Genomic DNA, 18115 nt, shown 5'->3' on the forward strand with positions numbered 1-18115 from the left:
CAGGCCAACAGGAGCTCTGAGGGCCCTGGGCCGCTCTGGCTCCACTGCAGCTCCCGGAGGTGACAATGGCAGGGCACTGCCTGGCACACTGGCCTTGCGGTGCCCAACACAGCACACCACGTGAGGCAGGAATGGCTCCAGGATGAGGTAATCTGCCCATCCTCCCCCGCACCGCTCCGGCCAGGGTGACTCAAAGGCATTCCTGGCCGGTGGCAGCACCACAAGTGCTGGCACTGCCCTGAGCCAGCAGCGAAATGGGCACAGCTCTGGGAGCTGAGGAGAGCTGGAGTCTCCTCTCTCCCTTCTCCTGCCATCACCAAGGCGTGCCTGGCCGCAGAGATGTCCCTCTGCAGCAGGGAGCCCTGGGGACACTGCCCGGGCAGGGTGACACCAGGCCCCCAGTCAGCTCCAGTGGGAACACCCTGCTGGCACCACTGGCTGGGTTCCCTCACCCTGCTGCTCCCGATGACACTGTGCCACAGCCCCAGGCAGCAGCACCGGTGGTGGCACCGGGGCTGTGCCCGGCCCCGCAGAGCCGCAGCCCCTGAGGAGCCCCTCCGAAACTGAAGCCTCCTGGAATGAAAGTTTATTTATCTGTTTAATTAAGATGTGTTCACCAGGCGCGCAGACCCCATTCCATCTGTCTCACTTACAGCCGTGTCCCAGTAAAATTAAACCTAATAAATATCAGCAGAGGGAAAGCAAAGGGCACGTGTGAGATATACGATCAAAGGCTGGAGCTGCACAGGGCTGCAGTTCTCAGCACATCTCTCTCTGCCCTTCGGGGCTGGGCTGGCGCTGTGCTCCCCCGCTCAGGATGGGGCTGCCTTTCCTTCAAATCAGCACAATTCCCAGTTTTTTATTTATTTTAAATGAACCCTTCAGGGCTCCTTGGTTTTGTTTTCTGGAAGAGGCAGAACGACATGGCACCGGGACAGAGTGGTCTTGGCCGCTGCTCTGGCTCAGGAGCCAAGGGACAGAGCCTGCACTGGTGGGCATGCACCCCCAAACCACTGAGGGAACTTGCCAGGGACAGTGCAGCACATCTGGCTGCTCCAGGCACCGGGATGGACCTGCCACACAGGGGAGAGCTGCTGGGAGGTGCCCGAGGCAGCCAGTGCGGTGCCATCCTCTCCTTGGGAAACGGCAGAAAAGCTCAGGCCTCCTCCAAGGGACATCCCACCCCCTGGGAACTTCATCCACGAGGAACAAGGCCCAGGGGTCTGCCTGGAGCCCCCAGCCCCGCTGAGCACGGCTGTGGCACATCCAGGTGCCAAGGGCCCTGCCCCAGCCCTGAGCACTGGTCAGAGCTGCTGCCAGCCCAGAGCTGGCCCAGCTCCATGCCCAGATTCCGACCCACAGCACAGTGGGAGTTCCAGTGCCTGGCAGCACTGGGAGCCCCGCGTTTCCCCTCCCAGCAGAGAGGCAGATGCCATGTCCTGGACCTGCTGTGGGGGCACAGTGCACAGCCATGGCAGGACTGGGGGTCCCAGGGCTACTGGGGCTTGGTGGAACCCCCTGTCCCTGCAGCACTCTCCCACAGAACAAAGCTGGATGCTGGCACCTGTGAGAGCTGCCCAGGAGGGCTGCACATCAGGCAGGACACAGCCTCTGCCACGAGGGCCATTGAGGCTGGGCCAGGGAGATCAGGTGCTCCAGCCCCCGGGGCCATCCTGGGAGTGCAGTGCTGGCAGCCCACCTGCACCCAGGGACAGCGGCACCAGCCTAATCCTCTCCTCCCACCCACTCAAAATGCCCCCAGGCCGAGGCATTCATTAATTAGAAGCTCATTAGTAGTTATTTAAAGACATCAAGCAATCAGATGAAGGCATTGACAGATCAGAGCTGCTGTGTGACAAGGAACATCCCATGGCAAGGAAGGCCCCACGTCCCCAGTACCTTGGCCATGGGGATGGCCCCAGCTTAGGGCAGGGACCAGGACAGCGAGAAGGGGCTGACAAGCCTCCCTGGCACCTGCTAAACCTCTCCTTCTTTCCCTGCTCCTTCCTCCTCCTCCTCCTCCTCCAGCAGCTCTCAGAGGTCACCAGAGACATTGAGTGCCTGCTCCGAATTCCCAAAGAAGGAATTGACCCAGGTATGACCTCACCAGGTGAGGAGGGCACTGTGACCAAACCGCGGCCAGTGTCTGAGACAGCAGCTGTGGCAGCAGGAGGGGAGCAGGAATGGAGGGAAAGCACATGGAAGTGTAAAGGGATCCAGGAAAAAAACCCCACCTTTAAGATGTTCCTGACCCACGGTGGGGGGAACAGGACTGGGCCTGGGGATCTGCCAGCACCGTGCAGAGCAGGACAGCAGCTGGGCCAGCCCCTGGGGACGTTCCACAGCCTCCTGTGCCACCCCTCCTCCTCTACCCTCGAGCCACATGGGCAGGGACAGGAGCCCTGTGCTCTCCATAAAATGGCACCTCCTTGCAGCCGTCCCTGTCCCCATCATCCAGCACAACAGGGACACAGGGACCCCAGCAGCCAGTGCCACCCAGCACAACAGGGACACAGGGACCCCAGCAGCCAGTGCTACCCTGCTGGTCCCAAGGCCAGCCTGTCCCCAGCACAGCAGCCCAGCCTGCTGCTGCCAGCCCCGGGCAGAGAGTGGCTGACCACAGGGGACGGCGGCACGGCCAGGGAGCGCGGAACCGCCCCGATCCTGAGAAACCTCGGCAGGCAGGGAGGGCGGCGCCCACCCCCGGCAGCGGTACCTACCCAAAAATACATCATCGTGTCAGCGGCGGGCTCGCTGCGGGGCCGAGGGGCTGCTCCCGACACCGGCCACCGCTCCTCCGGGGGCTCTGTCCCTTCGGCCGTCCGGCTCCAGCTCCGGTGGTCCCGGAGCCCTGCTCCCTCCCCGGGGCTCAGAGCCGACAGACCCCGGACCGCGGCTGGGGCACCGCAGGGCGCCGGGCAGCGCCTTATCCACCCGGGGAGAGGAGGGAAAAATGAAATCCTCTCCAGTGTCTCCGAGGACCAAAGGGAAGGGCGAGCGTGTGAGGGGTCGCCAGCCCCAGGGGTGAGCGGGGAGCTGGGCGAGGGTCTGGCTGGGCGCTGGGGGCACGGCAGCGGCAGCGTGGGCGCTCGCTGGCGCAGCGTGGGCTCCGCTGACACTCCGAGGAGCAGATGTCCTACCTCAGCATTTTCCAGGCTACCCTGTCAATAAGGGAATCCGCCGCTCGCAGTTAACCTGCGAGGTGCCAGCCGGCTCCCGGTGCCGCGGGTGCCGGACCCCGCCGCTCCCATCGCCAGCCGGGCCGGTGGTGATGCTGAGCCCTGCCCTTGCCCCGGGAGGCCCAGCGTGCCCCCGGTTTTTGGAGAAGCCGAGCAGCGGCCCGAGGGGAGAGAGCCAGCAGCCCCCAGCCCCCATGTGCGACGGGGAGCCACAGGGACAGTCTCTGGAGCCCGGGATGGGGCCACCGTGGCCTGCATGAGAGGGCACCCAGAAATGCCAACCAGAGCCGGGGCAGCCATCCCTCCCTGAGCCCCCCAGCAGACCCTGGACAGAGCAGCAGGATGGGCCAGGGGACACAGCAAAGGGCTGGCCACAGCCCGGCCCCTGGGGATGGGCCAGGGGTCCTGCCCACGAGCCCCTGCTGCCCCTGGGGATGGGCCAGGGGTCCTGCCCACGAGCCCCCGCTGCCCCTGGGGATGGGCCAGGGGTCCTGCCCACGAGCCCCTGCTGCCCCTGGCACACGGTGCAGGCTTGGCAGCCAGGCAGTGCTGCTCCTCAGGCACTAAATCCCTGTCCTCCAGGGGCACACATGGAAGGAGCAAAGGGACCATGAGCGCTGAACCAGGCGGATTGGGAGGGAATAAATAAGGATAAGGGAAGCAGAGCAGTGAGGGGGGCAGCAGATTGGTCTCCGGGGCCCAGCTGGTTCTGACATCTACAGCCCCATAATCATATTCAGAGCAGCACCAGGCTGGAGGCAGCTCTCCTCCAGCACGGCAATAAACGAGAGCAACACTCTCAATAATTCAGCACCAGGAGAGGGTGATAAAGCAGCAGAGGCACCACTGCAGGCAGCTGGGGCGGGGGGCTCCCTGCTCCCTCTTATATCTCCGTGATCCAAACCCTTTCCTCTCTCTATGCCCTGTAAACGCAGCCTCAGCTATGACTCGGGGTCCCCCCAGCCTGCCAGACCCCCCAGCCCTGCTGTATGGGACAGACAGACAGAGGGGCCCAGTGCAGCAGAATGACACCCCTCCATCACCAGCAGACAAACTGGGCAGGGCTCAGAACCCTCCTGGAGCCAGGGCAGGGCAGCAGCACGAGCACCTGCCCAGCTCCCTGACCAGCACCACCCTCTGCCACTGCAGCCCCCCACACCCACACAAACAGCGCAGAGCTGCTGTGCCAGACCCCAAACCTCCCACCCAGAGCGGGCAGGGGCAGCTGAGCTGCAGGACACCCACCCTGCTGCCCTCCCCTGCTCCAGACACAACCAGTGGCCACAGCAGATCCCCTGCAGCCCAGGGCTGACCTGTGCCCTCCCACCCCACACTCAGCAGGACACTGGGAGGACCAAAGCCCCCACCTCAGCACGGGAAGCGAACCACGGAGACAGCAGCAAGCCCCGGCCCCACAGCCTGCCCCTGCAGCTGAGCAGTGTCCCCAGGGCCACAGCCCAGCCCAGCCCAGCCTTCCTCCCATCCATCCTGGCTCCCTGCACGCCCTGCTCCCACCCAGCCTGCCTGCTCCTCCTAGCAGCTCTTTTTCCACATTTCCCACAGGGTCTCTGGAGCCTTCCAGACCACGACCCCCCCCCAGCAGGTCACCTCCATCCTCGTGCTGTATGTGCCAAGGATGGGAGTGCTCTCGGCCAGACACCTCTTCACAGCTCTGCAAGTGGGCAGCTCCTGCAGCACAGTGCCACTGACCCAGTCCCCAACACCCCCTGGCACCCCCAGCCCCTGCCAGGCCCCAGAGCTATGGATGCACCAGACTCATCCCCTGCAGCCCCTCGGCCTTCTCTGCCCCTCTGCTGCACTGGCTGTGACGAGGAGCACTGTCCTCAGTGGGATGGACCTTGGGGGATGCAGTGTCCCCTCTGTCACGGGTCCTCCTACTGCTGCAAAGTCCAGAAATGTGAGGGTGGGACAGGAAGGAGCCACCCACACCTGGCCAGCGGGCACCAGGCTGGCAGAGGGCACCTGCTCTGGCCCACCTTCCACTCACACCAGCCATGCCCTGCCGCAGCCTGGGATCACTGTGAGCTGCTGTCACACCTCCCAGAACCCTGGGGACAAACATCTCCTGCGGTGGGCACTGCAACAGAACGGGGCTGTGGGCTGCTCGTGCCCCCAGTGAGGACAGGGAGCCCGGCTCCTCCAGGGCAGGCTCCTGGGACCGCAGAGTACGGACAGACAGCAGGTCAGCACACACGGACACTCCCAGGCAGTCAGTCTCACCTCTCCTCAGGCAGGATTCACCTCACACCTGCATGGGCTCAGCACCAGGGGGGAGCAGGGGTCTGCTGGCAGAGGGGAGGGGGAGCCTTCCTCCCAGCCCTGCCCCGAGCACAGCTCTGTGCCCCCAGCCCCATCCCTGAGCCCCAGGCTGGGGTGCTGCCCTGCCCTGCCCTGCCCTGCCCTGCCTGTGCCAAGCCCCCTGCCAGCCCCACACATGCAGCTTCAGCGAGCAGGGGGGACCCCGGGAGCAGCCAGGGACGAGCCCAGGGCAGCCCCCGGGACCCCAACCCTCCGTACCTGTTACTGAGCCCAGCTCCTCCCGCGGCGCTGGCACGGGGCGCTCTAGAAGAGACAGGGAAGGGGAGGAAGAATTAAAATCAATGATCATCATCACTAACCTGTTCCAGTCAGTGCTGCCTGCCCAGGGCTGCACACTGCTGGGATACCAGCACGGATGTGAGCGTATTCCCCGGGCACTGGGAGGCCTGTGCTGGTCAGCAGCTGGTGGCCAGGCCAGGGCCTCAGCCCAGGGCAGCCAAGCAGCATCAGCACCCACCAGCACCATGCCCAGGGTGATGGGCACAGGATCCCCCCCTTCAGCTCCACCAGTGCACCTGGAGCCCAGCCCAGCTCCTGCAGAGCACAGACCCCTTCCTGGGCTCCCCAGGGCCCTGCAAGCACAGCCCCACACACTCCCACGGGGTGGCACAGGGCACAGCTGCCACCCAAGGGCTGCCTGCACATCTGGGTGCGTGCATCCCAAGCCTTCTGCCCAGAGCAGCACGGTGACACGCTCCTGTGAGGAGCAACCCCTGCAGCACTGCTCTCCTGGCTCTGGGCACTTCTTGGAAATTAAGCCAAATTTCAAAGAAAACTTCCTGAAAGCTGCACTTCAACTAATTGGCTTTTGCAGCATGGCCAAGGCAAACATTCATCAATCACGTTAGACCCTCAGAAATAATGAGAATGGCTGATAGATCCCAGGAGTGGCTAAAGAATGGGGGGCTGTGTGTGCCTGTACCCGCTGCTTTGGAGGCCAGCAGGTGCTGAGTCCCACCTGCCCAACAGCTCTGGAGATGCCCAGCCCCCGCTGCAGGGCCAGCACCCCAGTGAGGGTCCCGAGGGGGCTGCAGGGACCCCTGGGGGTGCCTGGAGCTGCTCTGAGCTCACGGCCAGCCCCAGGAGCGCCCGGCCCGGGGATGGTCCGGCCGCTCAGGAGGCACAGAGACTGCTCCCAGGCACTCTGTTAGCAAACACGGCTCTCAGCCACGCAGCAGGATAATCAATTATGGTAATTCCTGCCTCAATGAATCAGATTCATGGAGGAGTACAGCTCATTAGGCTGGTGCTGACTGCCATTAGCACTCCTGTGATAAAAACCCTCCAAGCACTCTCACCCCGCACCAGGCGTTCACCAGGCTGGGGGTCTCCTGTCCCTCCAGGCCAGGGCAGACCCTGTGGAACATGGGTGTCCTAGCAGAGATGGCTGGGACCTCCCTGGTTCCCAGCAGCGTGCTGACAGCCCTGCAGGCCTGGCAGACCCTCCTGCCCCTAGCCACCGCCCCTGAGCTCTGCCACGGCTTCGCCAAGGAAGCGCCCACCAGGATCCCGGCTGGGAGCAGGAGATGGCAGGCCCAGAGCACTCCAGCAGCAGGGCTGGCAGGGCTGGCAGGGCTGGGAGCAGGGCTGGGAGTGAGTGCTGGGAGGGCTGGGAGCCCAGTCTGCCCGCTGTGCAATGAATAATTGAGGCCCTGCTCCTGGGGGAGGCTGGGCGATGGGTAACGCCGCATTTCCCAAACACATTTCCCAGGAAAGGCGCCTTCTCAGAAGCTCCCACAGCCACGTGGGGCCTCACAGCCAGGACGTGCCCCAGCTGGGATGTGCCACGCTCGCTGGCACAGACGGGGACTCGCCAAGGCCAGCTCCAGCCCAGGCAGAGGCCCCTGGTGGTCCCGGCACACGGGGAGTGGGATGCTCAGGCACAGCCTCCCTGTCCACACGTGCTGAAACAGGAGAGGGAAACCCCCGGCACAGCGTTGGTGGGAGAGAGGCAGGAGCAGCTCCGGGCAGGATCTGGGGGGATCTTGGTCCAGTCTCTGCTTTTCTGGCACAGTCCAGGCTGACTGACCCCACCTGGAACCTCGCACAGCCCCAAAGGGACCCGCCGCCAGAACAGGGGATCCCAGCCCAGCCAAACCCACCTGGATGAGACTCAGGGGGTCTGCACAAGAAATGCAATCGTGTCACCCAGCTGCAGGGATCCCGTGAAAGCTGCACCTCACCACCCCCCCTCCCCACACTGCAACCGAGGCAGGCCTGGCTCTGATCTGCTGGGACCTTCTTGGTAGTTTCTCAAAGTACATTTTAACCCCCATTCCCTCCACCAAAAATCCTAAATTAATTTTGCTTTTAATTAAATTCATTAGCAAAGATTATCTGGCTGAGGAACAATAATGTCCCGCCCCTCCCCCCACAGCCCTCTCTATTTATATCCCCATATACAGAACAGCAGCGAAAATTTCTTTATGGGCCATTAAAGGTTTAATGTTTAATTTATAACCACCTTCTCCGGCGGGTGGGATGGCCAGGCACAATGTCAACATTTTTAATTAAATGAGAAGGGATTATTTTTTTTTTTTCCCCCAGCTAAGGAATATAAAACATCCCGTTCCCAGCAGCGTTGGAGGCAGGGGCAGGAGGGGCAGGGGCTGGGGCAGAGGCTGGCTCCTGCACAGCAGCTCTCAGGACACGTTTCCCCAGGATCCTGCTCTGCCCAGGGCTGTTCCACACTGCTGGGCAGGAGCTGAGGCTCGGGCAGTGCCAGAGCAGCCCTGGTGGGACAGGACAGCTCCAGGACTGCTCAGCAGTGCAGTCCCATCCTGGGGACAGGGACAGCTCAGGGTGTGCCCCCACTTCGGGCAGCCCCTGCCTGCTGTGGCAGGGTCCTGGCACGGGGCTGAGCACCAGCTGCTGTGCAGGTCCTTCGGCGGCAGAGGTGAGAGGGTGGCACTGCCACGCCCTGCACAGCTCAGGCCAACATCACTGGCCACCAAACCCCACCTGAGTAACAGCTGTGAAATCCTTCCTGCAGTTCCTGCTGGCCACTGGCACCTCCTCCCAGCCCATCAGCACCTCCTTCCTGCTGGCCAGGAGATCAAAGTGCTTCCAGTGCCGTTCGTGGAACCCGCCGTGAGCCAGGGGCCCCTGCTGGCACAGCGGGCACGGCCGGAGGAGCCTGGCACCCCTGGCACCCCTGGCACAGCCCCCGGTGGCACCCCCAGGCTCGGGAGCTGCAGGGGAGCGTGTCCAGCAGGACAGTGCAGCCCCTCCTGCCCGGACAGCGGCCAGGGCAGCTCCGAGCAGGCAGCTTTCCACTGATGGAGTGTTTTATCTCACAGGAGAGATGAAATCTCTGCAAAAGCGCTGAATCAGCAGCTAGCTGGGGGTGGCAGGTTCAGCCATGAGCATTTGGCTCCAGCACAGCCTGTCAGTGCTTCATCCTCCTGCAGCCACACTCTGCCAGACCCTGCCAGGGCTGAGCACCCCCACACCCTGCTCCCTGCCCTTGCAAATGTTGGGATGGCCCAAGGAGCCACAGGCAGCTCCTCACCCTGCCTGCCAGCCCTATGCCAGCCCCACGCCGGCCCTGGGCTGCACTAACAGCCCCAGAGCAGGCCAAGCACCAGTGGCATGGGGGAGCTGCCTTCCTCCCTCCCTCGCCATCCTCTGCACAGCACGGATGGGCTGGCAGGAGGTGCCTGGCACAGCTGCCACGTCCCCAGCAGCGTTCCAGGGTGCAGCCCTCAGGCAGCAGGCCCCCAGCCCACCCCTCCCAGCTCAGCAGGGTCCCTCTCAAAGGCAGGTTCCTGCTCTCCTGCCCAGGCAGAGCTGCTGCCCTCTGCCCCTGTGCCCACACACGTGTGCTCACGGGAGCAGGCGTGCAAGGGCCGGCTGCAGGGAGCCAGCAACGGAGCAGGGATGGCACTGTGCTGCTCACTAAAAGCATGAGTGTCACTAAATCAATAATTCATTTACTTTAATGAGATAAGTACTTGGAAAACTAATTGCAAACCTGCTCCATTTACTCCAACCCATTATAGCCTTTAATGTAAATGGCAGGAACGCTGCTGGAGGAAGGGGAAGGGCTTTGGGTGGAAGACTGTGTTGTCCTTCCCCTTCTTCTAAGAAAGAGAAATATCAGTCACCAGCTGGGACAGCAGAAGCCAAAGGAGCTGGTGGAATCACGGTGTGGAAGTGCTGATGATGGAATCACCACGTGGGAGCACTGGTGGCAGAGCGAGGGGAAAACCCAGCACCCCCCGGAGCCACCACTGTCCCTCTGCCCAGGATGCTCTCCCAAGCCAGGATGTGGCTTCACGCTTCCCCTGCTCCACAGCTCCCATCTGGAGCCCTGCTGGCCGTGCCCCTCTGCAGGTGGTCACTGCAACGATCTGTTACAAACAGACACAAACAGATAAATAAACAGTGGCTGCACTCTGGCACAGCGTGCCCGTGCCAGCCCTGCCAGCTCCTCTGCCTCAGCCAGTGCTGCCCCTTGTCCCCCCTCCAGCCCCTGCCAGTGCCTGGGGACCCAGAGTGGGCAGGGGTGTCCTGCCAGGCCCCAGCAGTTTCCTGAAGAGGAGCCGTGGCCGCCGCCGCGCTCCCGAGCCGCAGCAGCGTTCAGTGCCAAGGGCTCACTTCTCGCTCGCTGGAGCAAATGGCAGGTCATAAAAAGGAACTGTGACAGAAGAGAAAATGTTCCAGAGTCCACAAGGACCCGTCCAGGGTAAATCCATCTGCTCAGCAATTTAGCCAGAAAATCCTTTCCAATCATCCGTGCTATAGGTCCCTCGTCCCCAGCTGGTGGCTCTGGCCAGGGCCTTTCCCCCTCTGGAGCTCACCCGGGGTTTGTGGTGCTTGGTGATCCCAGAACACCTCCCTCAGGGACACCGGGGGAGGGCCACACCTCGGGGAGGGGTCACACCGGCCCTTGCAGAGGGTCTGGCAGTGGCACGGGCCACGGGGACTCTTTCCCAAGCTGTTGGCTCACTCGGAAGAGCACGCTGTCCTTCCCAGGTCCGTATCCAAGGCATCATTTGGGGGATGCAGGAGGGCTCCCAGGGGTGCAAACCCCACTGCAGCTCCATGAGCAGCCCTCACTCTTCCCACGGGCAGCTGCAGGAGGCTGGCCTGGGAGCAGGGCCGAGGAGAGCTAGGATAATCCTGCCTGGCTGAGAGCTCCCCGGCCCAGCCGCCGCAGAGATCTCCTGCAGGCACCCACTGCATCCCACCTCAGCCACTCCTGTCGCACAGAAAATCGATGGCAAGCATCTCAATTAATCACACCCGGGGCAAATTGATTAGGAGCCTAAATAAGGTCAACATGGCTGTCTGCTTATGGGGTGGGACCCCTTAATCATCATTTTATCTGCAACGGGCTGCAGAGACGGCAGCCACACGGCTCAGGAGCACACAGGGATCTGCACTGAACCCCTGCAGCTTGGAGGGCCGGTGGCACCAGAGCCATGGCTCTGGCACAAGGAGCTGCATTCCAGCACGCAGCAGCACCAGGCACAGGCAGCTGGGAGCCCTGAGTGGGGACAGCAGAGACCCCGAGGCCCAGCTGTCACCTCCAACTCCAAGGTGACAAAAGCAGCACATCCCTCTGACCCCATACCAGCTGGGGGCTCCTTTGGCTTCTGCTGTCCCAGTTGATGACTGATACTTCTCTTCCTTAGCAGACACCATCTCCCACCCAAAAGTCCTTCCCCTTCCTCCAGCAGCATTCCTGCCACTTAGGTTAAAGGCTGTGGCAGGGCTGGGGTAGGGGACAGAGCCATGACTGCTGCTCTGGTCCCCACGACCCCTGAGTGCTGCCCACAACCCCTCAGCACTGGACACACCTCACTCACTCACCTGCTCTGCCTCAGCCACCCACCGCCTCCTTTTGTTGTAAATACCGGTATAAATATTATAATTTGGTTTAATATTTAATATAGTCAGGTTAAATAAGCAATCCCAGCCCCATAAATAATCATTAACAGAGGATTCTAATTGTGCTGTTGGGATCCGGCTTCATGACTTATTTAGCGGGCAGAGCTCTTCCCCTCCCCTCCCCACAGGCAGTAAATTAACCTGTGGCTCAGCCTCTCCCTGAGAACCTGGTGGGACAGGGAGACAGATCCTCTCTGGGATGACACCGGGATGGGGAGCTGGGGAATGCCTGGGATGAAGCCAGCAGGGACAGGGGGACCAGAGGGGCCGGAGGAGCCGGCAGGAACGTGGAGCAGCTGAGCAGGACACGACTGTGAGAGCAGACCACGGATTTCAGGGCATCCTTTGTGGACACCTGGGCACAGCACGAGCCCTGGAGCAGAGGTAGGTGAGCCACGGACAAGGGGCACCCACCCACCCACCCTGCTCACCCCGGGGTGGCATCAGCAGGGACAGAGACACAAAACGCTGCCAGGCGAGCGGAGAGCAGGGAATGCTTTTATCCCAACCACAAACCTACTGTGAAATTGATTGAGAACAATAGCAAAAAAGGAAACAAACCCCAAAGCACCAAACCCAGTGCGCGGGGAATTGGCCAGGGGTGAGCGTTCTGAAAGCACTGAGTGGAGGCACGAGGACAAGCAAAGTGCAGGAAAACCTCCGTGTGAGTGTTTTCCCCTCCAGGGATGTACTGATGCAGGGCTGTAAAAAAGGTTGGGGTTTTCTTTATGTAGCCTGATTTCCTCCTGAAATGAAAAACGACAAAAGCAAATGGAACGAGCCCCTCTCTGGGCCCGTGGGTGCCCTCAGCTCTGTGCCAGGCAGGAGCAGCTCTGTGTGCCAGCTCCAAAGGGCACAGCGTGCACCCCAGGAGCAGCAGGGAAACGGGCATGTCCTGCTCCCCAGACAGCCTGGGGCGCTCCTGCTGCCACTGATCCCATCAGATGCTCACATTCAGGGTCTACCCCCACTGTGGTTCCCATGCCCTCTGGATTTTAAGCAGGGAGAGACTCCCGGGAGGTCTCCTGTCCAACTGAGAGATGCAGCAGAGGGGACCCAAAAGTGACAGTCCTTCTAGAGCAGCTTTCCTGTCTCTGGCACGTCTGCTCCAGGCCCTGCTCATCCCGAGCACGGGTGCCCCAAACAGTGCCCATCCTGACTCTGGGAAAGGCCCTGCTTAATCTTTATTTGCCAGGATTTATATGGAAAGGGGATAGCTCAGCTCTGAATGTAATGATTTGGAAGAACAGCCCTCCAGTGGCCTCCTCAGCTAGCATGGCATCAATACCATCGATTGCTAAAATAACTGATAGCCCTGGCCCAGCATGCTGGGGGAAAGCTCCTTCCTGCTCTGAGACTCCAAACAACCCCTGCTCCAGACCCCAAACCACCTGGGCACTGAGTGCCCACACCCCTGTGCCTCGCCCGTGGGCAGCACAGCTCTTTGTGCACTCCAGAGGAGAGACAGTGAGAGCTGCCTGTCTGTGGGGATACAGCAGGATCACCTGGGCAGGTAACACCAGCACAGCACAGCGCTCCGCCCTGTCCTGCCACCTTACTGACCTTCCAGCACAGGAACAGAACCCACACGGGGAAGGAAACCATCAAACACAAGTCCACAGTTAGGGAGAAAGAGTTATTCAGCTTGTTGAAAATTAGTCTGACTTAACAGAGAAGAAAAAGTGTTTTAAAATTACCGACACAAATGTCAGCCCCATTGTGGGGATGTTAAACTCTACAGTTATTTGACAACCTTCTGCAGAGTTTTGTGCCTGCAGTGGGGACAGCCCTGGGGTGGCAGCACCTGCTGCAGTGCAGGGAGGTCCCCAGCAGCCCCCTGGGGCTGGTGACAGCCCACCCAGCACAGCCTGCCCTCCTCACTGCCAGGACACTCCGCTGACCCTCTGCACGCGCTGTGCCAGGCTCAGCTGGGCCAGTGCCCCCCAGCCACTGCCAGTGCTCAGCAGGGAAGCTGAGAACACAAACCCCCCCCTCACAGCCTGCCCAGCACAGCTGGGGCCTACAGGGCATCCTGGCCACCCATCCCCTTGGCCAGATGAGCAAAGGGCACTGGGCAAAGCCTGGCCAGTTCTGGTGGCAGAGTGGCATCACTCTGCCCCTCCAGCACTGAAAACACCCTCACAGATCCCATCCATGAGCAGAGAAACACACACTGTTCCTGTAAAAGTGACTTCAAATCCCCAAAGACTCATCCTGACGCCGGCAGGGACTCTGCTGGAATCTGCCACTGGAAACAGGATCAGTGCATGGAGTGCAGGGCCCTGCGAGTGAGGGCACTGCGGCAAGGCAGCAGCGCCTCTGCTGCACTGCCAGGGGCACCTGGGGGTCACACCATGGGTCACAGCCAGGGTAACAGCTCACCCCTGCATCCCCCTGCCCCAGCAAAGCCACCGCTGGGAGCTGGAGCAGTGAGGAGATGCTCGGGGGCTGAGGGGCTCGGGGAGCACAGGTGAACGTGCCTGGGACAGGAGGCAGAACACACCTGTGCACAGGGCAGCGTGTGCGGCACAGCCGGAGCAGAGGCGTTTGTAAATAACCCTTAATTAACACAGGCCTTAATTAACACAATTCACAGGCCTGGACGGCTCAGGCAGGGACAACGGCAACCTCCACTCTTCCACTTCTCAATTACAGCTTCGGGGAGGGAATCAGGAACTGGCCAGGGTGAATTAGAGAGACTTTTGTCACGTTTAATATCACTTCATTTTGCAGACTGCTGACACAGCGGGATTTCACAGCTTGGAATTTATGGTTCTTTTGAGAGACATGCGCAAGAAAGGAGAAAAAAATACCCTGCCATCAGCACAAACCCATCAACTCTGCTGGGAAAGAGCTGGGGTCCGGGGAGCCCCCAGGGATCCCCAGGTGAGCAGAACTCGGCAGGGCTGGGGTGCAGCACCAGCTTCAGGTGAGTGCATCAAGGGGTCCTGGGAGAGATGGAGCTGCTCTGGCTGGGCTGTCCATGTCCCTCTGGCTGGGCTGTCCGTGTCCCCAGGCCCTGCTCCCTGCCCTCTGCCTGGGCTGTCCGTGTCCCCAGGCCCTGCTCCCTGCCCTCCTGAGGAGCAGCAGTGCTGGCAGTGCCAGGGATGGTGCTGCACGGTGTTATTCAGCCCCAGGGGGGTTTTATGCAAAATGACACACAATATAAATGACTGTTGTAAACAGAGAGTTTAATAAAGGGCTGTGTGCGAATTTTACAGCCTCCCCAAGGATAATTAAAATTATTTATCTACTTACCTAGCTTGCCACCAGAGCAGTCTATTAATTATTATCTATTACACAGGGCCTGCTCTGCATGCTGCTGGAGCACTGCCTGCCACCAGCACCCACAAGAACGCCCAGCAGCACCAGGAGGGCTGCGAGCCGTCACCATCCCAGGGTGATCCCAGGGTGCTCTGCACCCCTCACAAACCCTGTGGGAGCATCGGGTACCCGGGATCAGGTGTTTCTCTACCAACCTCTGGCCGGGTTTTTAAAACCTGCTTGGTTTTAAAACATGGCAGTTCCCCAGGGCCAGGAATGGAGGGGAGCCCCAGGCAGAGGGCGAGACAAAGCTCTCCCTGGGCAGCCAGGGATGGCTGAGGGAGATGCCACCAGCATCCCCTGATTGTGCAGCCCCTTGAGGGCCAGAAACCTCCAAGAGAGTGCGGAGGGCCAGCGAGGGGCAGGGCAGAGGGCTCCCGAGCAGAGGCAGCCGTGGCCGGTGCCGCAGCAGCCTGGCGCAGCGCTGCCCGCTCCTCTCCATCTCCGAGCGTGACAGGGCAACCTCCGGCATCCCCCGGCTCCTCTCGGCACGTAAGGACACCTCAGGGGGCCCCACTGTGCGGGTACTTAACCTTGCTTTATCAGCTTAATAAGCCCAGCGATGCTGCCAGAGTGTCCGGACGGGCCCTGCCCTCTGCGGGAGCGGCCGGAGCGGGAGAGCCCCGGCAGGAGCAGCAGCCGGCTCCCAGAGCCCGCCCGGCTCCCAGAGCCCTCGGCCAGGGGGCCCAGAGCAGGGAGCAGAGGATGCAGCTGCTCCTGCCATCGGGGCACCCCGAGCTGCCAGATCTGCCCGTGTGCCATTAATCACTGCCGCAATTGCTCTCCCTGCCCGGTCCCAGCCCTGCCCGCAGCAGCCCCAGCTCCTGCCTGAGTGCTGCTGCCAGCACCAGCCCTGCTGGGACCCCCTGCAGCCCCCAGAACACGCTGTCCGAGACCTTCCCTCTCCCCGACTGAGCTCCAGCGGGTCCAAGTCCTGGTACTGAGGTCCTGGCTGATGGCCCGGGGCAGAGTGGCCCCAGAGCTGGTGGAGCTCGGCAGAGAGCCTGTTGTCCCTCAGCAGCCGTGGAGGCATCCATCAGGGCTGACTGAGAGCGGCTCTGTCATGAGGAGCTGGAGTCCCTCAGCAGCCTGCTGGGGGCATTCTCATCTCCAGGGGTGGCTCCTCTCGCTCAGCCCTGCAGGTCCTGGATTGCGGCAGTGCCGGCTTCTCTTTGATCCTGCACAGTTTCACTTCCAGTCTCACAATCTAATAAAACCTGCCTGATCGAATTCCAGGTCATTCCTCAAGGAAAGAGACCCCCCCACACTGGCAGCAAGAGCTCCCAACCCAGTTCCAGTGTGCCCAGTGCTTCCAGCTGCCTGCCACATGCCAGCCTCGGCGGGCCCTGCTGCCTCAAGATGCAGAAACGTCGATGGAGCTGCCTGGAGGCTGTGCCAGGGCGTTCTGGTCCTCTGGGCAAGTCAGGACCGGCTGCTCGTGCTCAGCCCCAGCAGCACCAAAGCAGCTCTGATCTCACCCTCCTTCCCTCCTGCCCACCTCCAGCCCTGCTGCCACGGGGCAGAGTCACCCCAAGGAATGTGGGTGAGCCAGAGCGAGCAGGGCTCAGCCCTGGTCCTGCCACCTTCCCCTCAGTGCCTGCACCAGCCCCAGCCTCGGGGACACCCCCTGTTTGTCCCCCCTAACCCAGGGAGCTGCTCGTGCTCTGCTGTGGGGAGAGCTCCTGCTGCAGTTCCATGGAGCTGCAGAAACAGCAGAGGAGAAACCCACCCTGGCACGGCGGCGCTGCCTGGGGATGATGGACGGTTATGGACCATCTGCACTTCCAGGAGGGTATGGATTTATGGGCAGCACAGACACTTTGCAGAGTGTCCATTACTATAACTCACTGGCCTCTCCAAAGCTGTGCTGGTCCGCCCCTCCGCCGCTGCTGGGGGAAGTTTGGGTTAAGAGCTGGCAGGAAGGAAAAGTGATTTCCCCGACTGTTTTTCACATCTGCGGAGGAGCTGGGGAGAGCCACGGATGTTTCTATCCCAGCTGCACTGCCTGTGAGCACCACGGTTCCCTGAGGGCAGCCCAGGTCCACTCCAACAGCCCCAGCCCTCTCGCCCTGCTGCCCACGGGCCCCTGCCAGCAGCAGCTCCTCCCTCGTTCCCCCTTCCTGATCCCCCTTCCTTTCACCCACCACTTCCACCAGGAAGAAATCCCTACCAGCAGGACCAAGGATTGACCAGCATGTCCCGGGAGCGAGTGGGTGGAAGCAAGCAGCAGATGGGACCTCTGAGCACGGAGAGAGATACACGTTGAATAACAATGGTGAATTCCCCTGAGCTCTGGTGTTTTTAATGCTGGATTAGGCTGTCAGGCAGCAATTAAATGGGGTAATAAAAAGCTAAGTGCTCGTATTTCAAGGTTCCTGCCTCCTGCACAGTGGGGAGGAGCAGGGCAGGGGGCTGCTCTGCTCCCCACGGGGTCCAGCCCGGTGTTTCCAAGGAAGAGCACAGGAACTTTTCAAAGGAGGTTTGTAGGTGCTGCTGGGACACCCCCAACCCTGCAGTGCTCCCAGCCTGCTCGTGCTGCCTCTCCCAGTGGCCAGGAGCAGGCTGGCTTGGCCTGTTCTAACTCTCCTCTCTCCCAGGACCCAGGAGCATCCCCAGGGATGTCCCTTCCCATCCCAACACCCAGCCCAGCACGCTGGATCAGATGTAATGAACCCCTGTGCTTTCTTAACCTCGTCGTGCAGCTCCTGGTTGGAGCCCAGCTTTATCAGTTTTTATCCTGTGTAATATTCATCACGCTGGTTTATTTATGGGCCCCCTCTTCGGGAAGGTATTTTTCAGGCCTGGTGAATAAAACATAAGGCTGTGCGGGTTGTCAGAGGGAATGCGGCTCCTCTGATGTCAGCCTGACTAACGGCCTTTAGTTTTCTCCAACGACTGCACTTTGAGAGAAATTTATTTGTATTTGGGTTCCCGTTGGTCGGTGAGATGTGAATTCTTTCCCCTTCAGAATAAATGAGGCTTCAGCTCCACGGCAAGGGGTGGGAGCGTGCTGGGTGGGTAGAGACCCTGGGCCCTGGGGACAGCACAGGAGAGAGACCCTGGGGCTCTCTGGACACCAGCACACACCAGGCAGCAGCTCCGCAGCCCCGGTGCTGCAGCAGCCCAGCCAGGACACAAGGAAGAAGGCTCCTGCCTCAGCCATGCTCCCAGAAACACATTTGGTGTTAGAAAAGAGGATTCCCTGGACAGCAGCTGCTTCTGCTGCAGGCAGGGAGCACAGGCACACACCTGTGGAGGAGGCAAACCCCTCCATGCCGGGCACCACGACCTCCTCGAGCTCATGGTGCTGTGTCCTGGCAGGAGGGACAGGGCTGGGTCCTGCCCCTTCCTCGGGCCAGGCGGTGAATGCCAGCCTG

General features: G+C 61.3%; 1 protein-coding gene and 1 long non-coding RNA gene across 6 annotated transcripts in view; one reads left to right on the top strand and one right to left on the bottom strand.

Moving 5' to 3' along the window:
• Nucleotides 1-18115, bottom strand: part of RBFOX3 (RNA binding fox-1 homolog 3) — a 132842-nt gene that overhangs the window by 22376 nt on the left and 92351 nt on the right. For 4 of the 5 annotated variants that reach the window (XM_050981229.1, XM_050981227.1, XM_050981228.1 and 1 more), the window contains exon 3: nucleotides 5718-5762. The exons of the other annotated variant lie outside the window; for it this stretch is intronic. The gene's annotated coding sequence lies outside the window, so the exon portion shown is untranslated. The remainder of the gene's footprint in view (nucleotides 1-5717; nucleotides 5763-18115) is intronic. 5 annotated transcript variants of the gene reach the window in all.
• LOC127060234 (uncharacterized) lies at nucleotides 11554-17723 on the top strand. The gene is made up of 3 exons (XR_007779010.1): nucleotides 11554-11798; nucleotides 14148-14300; nucleotides 15975-17723. It is a non-coding gene; the product is annotated as an uncharacterized LOC127060234 (long non-coding RNA).

This window comes from Serinus canaria, chromosome 18 (genome assembly GCF_022539315.1).
Source record: "Serinus canaria isolate serCan28SL12 chromosome 18, serCan2020, whole genome shotgun sequence".
Taxonomy (NCBI): domain Eukaryota; kingdom Metazoa; phylum Chordata; class Aves; order Passeriformes; family Fringillidae; genus Serinus; species Serinus canaria.